Below are 10,546 nucleotides of genomic sequence, written 5' to 3'. Positions count from 1 at the left end.
CGGTTTTCACGCACCCATTGACTTCAATGGGTGCGTGATGCGCGAAAACCGCTCAAGTATAGGACATGTCGTGAGTTTTACGCAGCGGACACACGCTGCTTGAAACTCACGGACTGTCTGAACGGCCCCATTCACTAACAAAATCACGCGCGTATCACGGACGTAATACACGTTCGTGTGAATAAGAACAAAAAACAACCCTTTTCCCATGTTCTCTCTAAAGTAATTTCAAAAATAAAAAAAATACACAAAGTTGGTATTGCTGCCTCCGTAAAAGTCCAAACTATTACAATATACCATTATTTAACTCGCACGGTAAACACCGTAAAAAAGAATTTAGAAACGCCGAAAATCTTGTTTTTTTTGGTCACCTTAGCTCTAAAAAAAAACAAAAAAAACTGTCGGACTGTCTGAACGGCCCCATTGAGTTACATAGGTCCGCGCAACGCGCGTATCACGGACGTGAAACACGTCCGTTTAAATAAGGCTTAAGAGGGTTGAATGGGCCAGTCTGACAGGCGGCTACAAGGTTCTAGGTCAAGTGTATTTGCACCCAGAGCAACAACTGGTAGGTTGCATTTTCCCAAAATGATGAGAGTTTATGCCATTTTATAAATAATCACTTCTAGTCATAAAGTTCATAGACTACGACATTACTTTATTCTTTTCACGTGTGCCATGTGGTGCCCCTTTACCCTGCCCTGAATCACAGGGAGAATTACGTGGAGCTGCCTGTATCCCCGTCTGACTGATAGCACTGTGTTTCCCGGTCCCTCCTCCTCCGTCTCCTCGCACAATCAAGACCAAGCTTGGGACTTCTTTCTGAGGCTGGTGCCGCGGAGTAATTCGCTAGCCTCGCATCGTGCGGAGGTATCCCTGCCGTGCTTTTCTGTCAGCTCGTCCCCATAGAGACCGCCCGGAACCGCCGCCGTGCAGTTAAGTAACCGATTTTTATGTCTGTCCTACTGGTGACTGACCACTGCCGAGTTTGTTATCTAGGGGACAATGGTTGGAAAGCGTGAAAGGGGGCGCCTTCCGAGACTCACAGCTTAGGGGTGCGGGGGAGGGGAATAAAAATGTAGGATTACCACACATACACAGTCATCCGGCTTTCTGTGAGGTAAATGTTTCTGATCTGCTCTGCCCCTGCCCGGAGGAGTTGATATACTGTACGTTATATCTATGTATACAGCGCTAGATTGACATTTCATGTGTGTATGGTTTTGTGTTTACTGGTGACGGGATTACATTATACTGCAAACATTACAGAGCGGTTGACTTTTAGCGTTGTGTGGCTTGGCATATAGGTTTCTGTGCCACACGTACGTCCTGCAGTTCTACACCTGGACACCCTTCTAGAGCTGCACAAGTCCAGTATAGCAGTGTCATTGCACCCTGTCCTCCAGTGTGCCCACTATTAGTACAAGCGGTGCTAGGAAATATGTTGCTGCTTGTAGCCGGCACAAGTCCAGTCATGATATTTACTGAGAGTTGATCTGGGAGAAAAATAATACTTACTGAACAATCTGCAACTTTGTAAACTTCAAACTGATGTCCTGTGTATAGTTTATACAAGAGTGTTTCTACTTTAAATAAAGTTATCCACAAATAAGACCTCTGTGCAGATATAAAAAGCAACACACCGGGTCACATCTGGGCATCTGAAATGTTAGGCAACTTTTCGGGGAGACTATTTGAAAGCCAAAGAGCGCAGTATTCAAAGGGTTGTCCGATTCTAACTAAAGTAACTTTTTTTTCTTTTTTTGTGTAACTAAAAGTCATAATTTTCCCATATGTGTTCTGTATTCCTCAGGGTTTTTAAGACCCCCGCTTGTTGGTATTCAGTAGGTACGTTCATTGTTTACTTCCAGTGGATACAACTATTGTCCATGGTCATGTGATGGACACCCAGGTGCTGGGATCGTTAGACACAGCTGCTCTGATATACATGATATAACTGTAACGAGCCGAGCACCTGTGTCCGTCACATGATCATGGACATTAAATCCACTGGAAGTAAACAATAAATGTTCATACTGAAGCAAGCAGAGGTCTTGAAAACCGTGAGAAATTAATGCAGAAAGTAGATTGGAAAATGTAAAAACTTTTAATTATCTCAAACAATAACTTTAATTTGCTGAAAACATACAACCCCTTTAATGAAATATCATAAAGAACAGCCGATTAAGTCAAGGTCAAGTACAGGAAAGAAAGCGAGCTAACTGCTCAAAGTTTTATAACCAACACTCAAGTGTAGCTCCGGCTTCACACCCATTCCTTAGTTTGATCAGCCTCTTGGAAAGCTAAATGACAATCATTATGGGTTTCATTTGCCCCCACACCCCCATATTGGTTGCTGCCAAAATTTCCTTCCTAGATTCCAGAATGCCAGTGGTGTCTCATCGTGAAGTGGTCGGGCGTAGAGAAGTAGCAAACTATGACGCATACCCTATTTGCGCTATAATTCGTGACTACTTGTGGCCAGAGGGGCGGGCGTTCCTGCTGACCGACAACTTTATTTACTATCACTTATGGCAAATAGCAGGCATGGATTGCAATTTCCGACGTACGGACAGCCAAAGATTCTCTTAATAAATTTGGCGCATTGTACTCCAGTGAAATGCCAGTCTTAATAAATTCCCAACAATGTTGCTAGTTTGCTAGTTGAGAGAATGGCGTGTGAGCTTGCTTGTAATAAGCAGTGCACCTTTGTCAGTTAGACATGATCGGTATGCAATTTCAGCCCCAGGATATAGTCAATAATACTTCCATTCACTGACCGCCAGAATCATTTATTTAAATGGTGAAGAATTGCGACACCGTTCCCCCTACCCCCACCCAAATAAAATTAGAAACCTGATTGAATCTTGATTAACCGTGCTTGTAACTGTTGTTAAAAAACAAAATCAGTAGTTCGAAGGAGCAGAAGCGCTGATTGCCAATGCCCCATTCACCTCTGATCGCCATTCTCTGTTTTTACTCGAAAGCCGAGGAGAGCGGTGTATGAGTTCTTTAGTCCCTTTCTTCTAGAGATTGTGGGGGCTTCAGCCTGGGCCCCATAGCAAACTTTTGAATGGAGTTCCCTTATTCGTAGAGGACATAATTATGCATAAACAAGTATACAGTACATACACACACGTAAAAACTATAAACATACAGTACAAACATACTTATACACAAGTGCACATATATATATATATATATATATATATATACACCTAAAAATAAATATACATAAACATATGCACAAAGATATACAAATGACTATACACAATCATACACGCATAAACAATATACATACGTAAAAACGTGTACATACATTAACCCCTTCAGGACTGAGCCTGTTTTGTCCTTGAGGACAAAGCAGATTTTTTTTCAAGTCTGACGTGTTACTTTATGTGGTAATAACTTATTATTTAGAATTATTTTACCTATCCAAGTGATTCTGAGTGTATTCTCACGACATATTGTACTTTGTTAGTAAAAAAAAAATAATTGGTTGATGAGTTGAATATTTGTGTGAAAAACACCAAAATGTAGAAAAAATTTGCAAAAATTTGCATTTTTCTAAATTTAAATGTATCTGCTTGTAAGACAGATAGTAATACCACACAAAATAGTTACTATTTCATATATCCCATAGGTGTACTTTTATGTTTGCACCATTTATTCAACATTCTTTTATTTTTCTAGGACGTTACAAGGCTTGGAACTTTAGCAGCAATTTCTCATATTTTCAAGAAAATTTCAAAAGGCTATTTTTACAGGGACCAGTTCAGTTCTGAAGTGGCTTTGAGGGCCCTCTATATTAGAAAGTCCCCATTTTGAAAACTGCACCCCTCAAAGTATCCAAAACAGCATTGAGTGTTTTAACCCTTTAGGCGTTTCACAGGATTTAAGGCAAAGTAGAGGTGAAATTTACATATTTTAATTTTGTTTTGTCAAAATTCATTTGTAATAAAAAAAAATTCTGCAACACAGAAGGATTTACCAGAGAAATGCAACTCAATATTTATTGCCCAAATTCTGCAGTTTTTAGAAATATCCCATATGTGGCCCTAATGGACTGAAGCACAGGCCTCCAAAGCAAAGGAGCACCTAATGGATTTTGGGGCCTCTTATTTTTTAGAATATATTTTAGGCACCTTGTCAGATTTTAAGAGGTCTTGTGCCAAAACAGTAAAAACAAAGTGACCCCACTTTGGAAACTACACCACTCAAGGAATTTATCTGGGGGTATAGTTACATTTAGCAAAGAAACTGTGGGGTCAAAATGCTATTTGAATTAGTCTGTGAAGATGAAAATCTACTTTTTTACTGAAAAAACAGACCTTTTTACAAGGAATAAAGGAGAAAAAATATTGCTACATTTGTAAAGCAATTTCTCCCGATTACCACATATCGGGTATTTCTGTAAACTGCTGTTTGGACCCACAGCAGGGCTCAGAAGAGAAGGAGTGTCATTTGAATTTTGGAGCGCTGATTTTGCTGGAATAGTTTTCAGTGCCATGTCGCATTTTAATGCACTGGAGGGACCAAAAAAGAGTGGAAAACCCCCAAAAGTGACCCCATTTTGAAAACAACACCCCTCAAGGAATATTTCTAGGGGTATAGTTAGCATTTTGACCCACAGTTGTTTTGCTGAATTCTTTCAAATTAGTCTGTGAAGATTGAAATCTACTTTTTTTTTTTCTAAAAAAAAAGAACTTAGAATTGTTTAATTTTTACAAGGAATAAAGTAGAAACAGCATCACAACAATTGTAAAGCAATTTCTCCCGATTACGGCAATATGCCATATGTGGTAATAAACTGCTGTTTGGACCCACAGCGGGGCTTAGAAGGGAAGGAGCGCTGTTTGCCTTTTGGAGCTCAAATTTAGCTGAAATGGTTTTCAGGCGTCAAGTCGAATTTGCAATGCCCCTGAGGGACCAAAATAGTGGAAACCCCCAAAAGTAACCCCATTTGGGAAACGACACCACTTAAGGCATCTATCTAGGGGTATAGTGATCATTTAGACCCCAAAGATCTTTTGCAGAATTTATTAGTTAGGCCGTGAAAATGAATATCAACATTATTTCCACTAAAATGTTGTATTTTTTCATTTTCACAAAGAATAAAGGAGGAAAAAGCACCTTTTAAAGCAATTTCTCCCGAGTATGGCTATACCCCACATGTGGTTAATTAACCCTTTCCGGACTGATCCATGTTTTGCTTTTTCGTTTTTCCCTCCCCGCTTTCCAGGAGCCCTAACTTTTTTATTTTTGCGTCAATAGAGTGGTGTGAGGGCTTATCTCTTGCGGGAGGAGCTGTAGTTTCTATTGACACCATAAAGTAGTATTTTAATGTACTGGGAAACTGAAAATAAAATTCTTTGCAGGCAGAAATTGGAAAAAAACGTCAATTTGGCCATTGTTTTTTGGGCTTTAATGCTTTCACCGTGCAGTAAAAACTACACCTTACATTTTTTCTGCGACTCAATACAATTACGGTGATACCAAATTTATATATATTTTACTACTTTCACAAAGTAAAAACGATTTGTTAAAAAAAAAAATTGTTTTGTTTCACCACATTCCGAGCGGTATAAAAGTTTTTGGTCGATTGAGAGGTGTGAGGGCTTATTTATTGCGGAACGTGCTGTAGTTTTTATTAGTACAATTTTTTTGGTACATACAACACGCAAAACGCACACGCTCCGAAACCGGCCTAAATATAATATATTTTTTTGAATTAATTTTTTTTACTTAATTTTTTTTACACATTTTATTAGTCCCCCTAGGGGACTTAAACCAGCGATCATTAGACCGGCTGGTCCTCATAGGTTTCTGTACATGGCAGCCTGGAGGCCAGACCATCGTCAGCCCCCGTGATTTCATGTGGGCAACTCCATAAATGCTGCGATCACAATCGACCGCCGCATCTAAGGGGTTCATTTCCAAAATCAACGGCAATGGGCCGTTTATCGGCAACAGGGTATGCAGGGCAGACACCCTGCACAGTTAGGGTATGTGCATACAACCTCTTTTCAGATGTAATGGAGGCGTTTTACGCCTCGAATTACGCCTGAAAAGACGGCTCCAATACGTCGGCAAACATCTGCCCGTTGCTTGCAATGGGTCTTACGATGTTCTGTGCAGACGAGCTGTCATTTTACACGTCGCTGTCAAAATACGGCTCGTAAAATGACGGCTCGTCAAAAGAAGTGCAGGACACTTCTTGCAACGTTTTTGGAGCCGTTTTCTCATAGACTCTATTGAAAACGGCTTAAAAAACGGCCATGGAAAAAGCCGCGAAAAACGCGAGTTGCTCAAAAAACTTCTGAAAATCAGGAGCTGTTTTCCCTTGAAAACAGCTCTGTATTTTCAGACGTATTTTGTTAATCGTGTGAATATACCCTTAACCGTCGCTGCGGTGTAGTGCAGACGTAAGGGGTTAACACAGACAACAATGCACACTCAAATAAATACATGCATATAGGTGGCTATTCACAAATATATACACAGAGATCCATCTAAAGTATGCATTTCCCTCCTCTCTCCACCCCTATTGTCAAGTCCTTATTACAAGTTCATACTCCCCACCCCAGTGTCTGTTGATTGAACCTCCATGCCCAGTGTCTGCTCCATAATGGCTTGTCAACACTTAAAGAGGCTCTGTCCCCACATTATAAGTGGCCTATCTTGTACATAATGTGATCAGCGCTGTAATGTAGATTACAGCAGTGTTTTTTATTTAGAAAAACGATCATATTTGACGGAGTTATTACCTATATTAGCTTTATGGTAATGAGTCTCTCAATGGACAACTGGGCGTGTTTTACTATATGACCAAGTGGGCATTGTGGAGAGAAGTGTCTGACGCTGACCAGTTCTCTAATATATAATCCATGTCACTCACTGTTAGGCCTTATTCACACGAACGTGTGCGTTTTGCGTGCGCAAAAAATGCGTGTTTTGCGTGCACAAAAAACGCTGCGTTTTTTTGTGCGTTGCAGTTGCGTGTATCATCAGTGTTTGCTGTGTGGCTGCGTGATTTTCACGCATATGCCATGCTTATGACACGTGGTTTTGACATTTAGAAAAAGAAAAGAAGGAAGTGCTTTTATATTTTCTTTCATTTCTTTATCTACTGTTGCGCGACATCAATGGGTGCGGGATGCGCGAAAAACGGCCAAGTATAGGACATATCTTGAGTTTTACGCAGCGGACATACGCTGCGTGAAAATCACGGACTGTCTGAACGGCCCCATTCGCTAACATAGGTCCGTGCGACGCGCGTGAAAATAACGGACGTAATACACGATCGTGTGAATAAGGCCTTAGGGTATGTTCACATGGAGTGTTTTCAACCTTTTTCGAGCCGAAAACGGCTAAAAATCGGAGGCAGAATGCCTCCAAACATCTGCCCATTGATTTCAATGGGAAAAACGGCGTTCTGTTCCGACGGGGCGTTTTTTTCATGGCTGTTTTTTAAAAAAGTGCATGTCACTTCTTCAGCCGTTTTTGGAACCGTTTTTCATAGACTAGAAAAACCACTCCAAAAACGGCCTTGAAAAACGCGACTTTGATTAAAAAACGTCTGAAAATCAGGAGCTGTTTTTCCCTTTTCCCTTTTATTTTGTGTGTGCATGTACCCTAAAATGAGATTGCAGTTTACAGCCTGCAGAAGTTGTCAGTGCTGTGCTTGGCCCCTCCCTTCCCTCTGCACAGGACGGTCTTTAGTTCAGTGGAACTAGGAGCAATCAGCACTTCTCTGTTTAGGAATGTACTGATTGGTATTGCAGATCAGTGACTGACAGGATGATCTACCAATCTTCACTTTCACAAGTGCTGATTAGTTATGAGGAGAAGAGATAATGCCTCTAAAGAGCGTCATGCTCTTCAGGCGTTTCCGTCTCTGACCTCACATAGACATCAATGGGAGGCAGAGAAAGGGGTTTTCGCTGCATTTTTTGCCAGCGGCGCTCAATGGCCGGGGCCGAAAATAGCAGCAAAGAGAGTCCAGGCAGGTCAAAATATTTTCTGCCTGCAAAAAACTCTGTGTGAACATAACCTTAGGCCCCCTGCACACGTAGCGGATTTGTTGCAGATTTAAAAAAATCTGCAATGGAAAACTGTTGCAGGCAAGTAGATAAGACTTTAAAAAAATCTGCACTAAACATGTGTGCATATTTTGTTGCAGAAATGCTGCTGAAAATCTCCAACAAATTTGCTACATGTGTGGGTACCCTAGGCTGGAAATGCTGCGGAAGCCTATTGGAAAAAATGCCAGAAAGAAACTACCTAGAGCATTCTGCTTTTTGATAAAACACCACTTACCCCAAAAATGCTACAAAAACAACCCAAACCAAAGTGCTGTGTATGTAGGCTTTTCAATATTTCTCAATAGACTTTAAAGTAACATATGACTGCAGCGTTTTTTAGAAAAAAAAAACATGAAAAGCTGTGAAAAAAGCCAACAAAAATCCCAAATATGTGCAGCAGAATGCAGTGTGTGAATCCAGCCTAAGGCCAGGATTATACACACACTGTTTTTGATGCAGTTTTTTTCTCCAATGTTTTAACCAAGCACAGGAGTGGACAAAAAAAGAAAGGAAATGCATCTTTTCTTCATACCTTTCCTTATTTTTGGATAAATGTTTGGCGTTGGTTTAAAAAAGTAAGCTAAAAACTGCATCAAAATGGCGTGTGAGATCCTGGCCTAAAGGGTGTATGCACAGATAGACATGATACGGTTCCATGAGGGAGAAACAAAAACAGATTGTTCTGATTGCAAATGAAGGGTTCCAATCTATGGAACTATATTACGGCTGTGTGAATAAAGTGTTAGGGTATGTTCACACGGCCGGGTCGAAAATGGACGAAAAATCTGAAGCAGAACGCTTCCAAACATCTGCCCATTGAAATCAATGGGAAAAACGGCCTTCTGGTCCGATGGGCCGTTTTTTTACACGGCCGTTTTGAAAAATGGCTGCGTAAAAAAACGGCCGTGAAAAAGAAGTGCAGGACACTTCTTGGGACGTTTTTGAAGCTGTTTTTCATAGACGCTATTGAAAAAAGCTCCAAAAATAGCCGCGAAAATCGTGAATGGCTTAAAAAATGTCTGAAAATCAGGAGCTGTTTTCCCTTAAAAACAGCTCTGTATTTTCAGACGTTTTTGACTCCGCATGTGAACATACCCTTAGGGTATGTTACCACACAAAAAATAAAAAAGGTCTCAAAATATGGAGCTGTTTTCAATCAGTAGCGTTTTTCGAAGCGTTTTTAACGGCCGATTTTTTTACGCCCCGTCTGAACAGGACCCTGTTTTTCCCATTAAAATCAATGGGCAGATGTTTGGTAGCGTACTGCTTCCGATTTTTCAGCCGTTTTTCTGGACATTTACGGCTCGAAAAACGGCTGAAAACACTCCGTGTGAACATACCCTTAGGCTACATTCAGACAAATATGTGCGGAATCGGCCGTGAAAAACGTACATTTTTCACGTTCGAATCGCACCCTTGAGGAATCAGTGAAAACTGACAAAAATAGGACATGTCCTATTTTTTCACGGACCCTTCACATGGTCCGTTAAAACAACGGCCGTGTGAACAGCCCCATAGAAATACAAGCAGCTGTTTGACGGTCGTTAAAAAAAATAAACGTCAGTCGCACTGAATATTTATGTGTTCGTCTGATTAGCCCTTAGGCTGTGTTCAAATACAGCAGCTAGCATGTATTAACTAATTCATTGGGGTGTTATTTTATAAAATGTGAATATGCTATGTTAGTTCCCCATTGACTCACATGCAAACATGATCTTTTTTGATATCCGTGTTTCTTATTGCCAGTCATGAAAGCTGAATCTGTATAAAAAAATGACAAAAGTTTTGCATAAACGGCCACATGCCCACGACTATTATATGCACGTTTTCCCCACATCAAATTCTGCAACGTGTGCATGTAGCCTAAAATACCCCAGCCCTGTATAGATGGAATTCAAGTGCGGATATCCCTTTATTTATTTATTTATTTATTTATTTCTTTTTTTATCAGACTTCATGTCTCCTTGCAGGAGTATGTCTTTAAGTCTCTGAACACACTAAAGTTATGGCCCCTAAGTTTAGCGTGTACATCGTAAAAGCTCCCAACGTACACGTTAATGTGTCCATGGTGTCCAGTCGCCAGTCCATTGGCTGGTATACGTGACTATTCCTTTTTTTGGGAGATGGAACACGCTATTTCACTGTATGGCATACGTCACAGGTACACGTGTAACGTATACGTCAAGGACTTTTCAATAGCCTTTCGTGATGTACAGATTAAACGGATACCTGCAAAGGGCGCTCAGGCAGATCAAAGTCTGGCTCAAAATTCCAAGCCTAATATATATGTTCACACAGAGTTTTTTGCAGGCAGAAAATTCTGCCTCAAAATTCCGTTTGGTTTCCGCGTCATAAAAACTGTCAAAAAACTGTGTGAACTGACCCTTAGTCTGACTCTTTTATGGAAATGTCACTGTCATTTTAGAAACCCATTTATGTTCAACAATCGGTTACATGAAAGA

At 40.6% G+C, this 10,546-nt stretch overlaps 1 protein-coding gene and 1 long non-coding RNA gene across 12 annotated transcripts in view; one reads left to right on the top strand and one right to left on the bottom strand.

The window, feature by feature from the left end:
* Positions 1–637: 637 nt before the first annotated feature.
* LOC142657641 (uncharacterized) lies at positions 638–1,335 on the bottom strand. The gene is made up of 2 exons (XR_012849961.1): positions 1,098–1,335; positions 638–995 (listed from the first exon to the last, which is right to left on the bottom strand). It is a non-coding gene; the product is annotated as an uncharacterized LOC142657641 (long non-coding RNA).
* Positions 752–10,546, top strand: part of FBRSL1 (fibrosin like 1) — a 539,464-nt gene continuing 529,669 nt past the window's right edge. For 6 of the 11 annotated variants that reach the window (XM_075832783.1, XM_075832773.1, XM_075832754.1 and 3 more), the window contains exon 1: positions 752–935. The gene's annotated coding sequence lies outside the window, so the exon portion shown is untranslated. The remainder of the gene's footprint in view (positions 936–10,546) is intronic. The other 5 variants (XM_075832794.1, XM_075832762.1, XM_075832819.1 and 2 more) reach the window with 2 other exon arrangements.

This window comes from Rhinoderma darwinii, chromosome 1, assembly GCF_050947455.1.
Source record: "Rhinoderma darwinii isolate aRhiDar2 chromosome 1, aRhiDar2.hap1, whole genome shotgun sequence".
NCBI lineage: Eukaryota > Metazoa > Chordata > Amphibia > Anura > Rhinodermatidae > Rhinoderma > Rhinoderma darwinii.
This window is presented reverse-complemented; position numbering and strand designations above follow the sequence as displayed.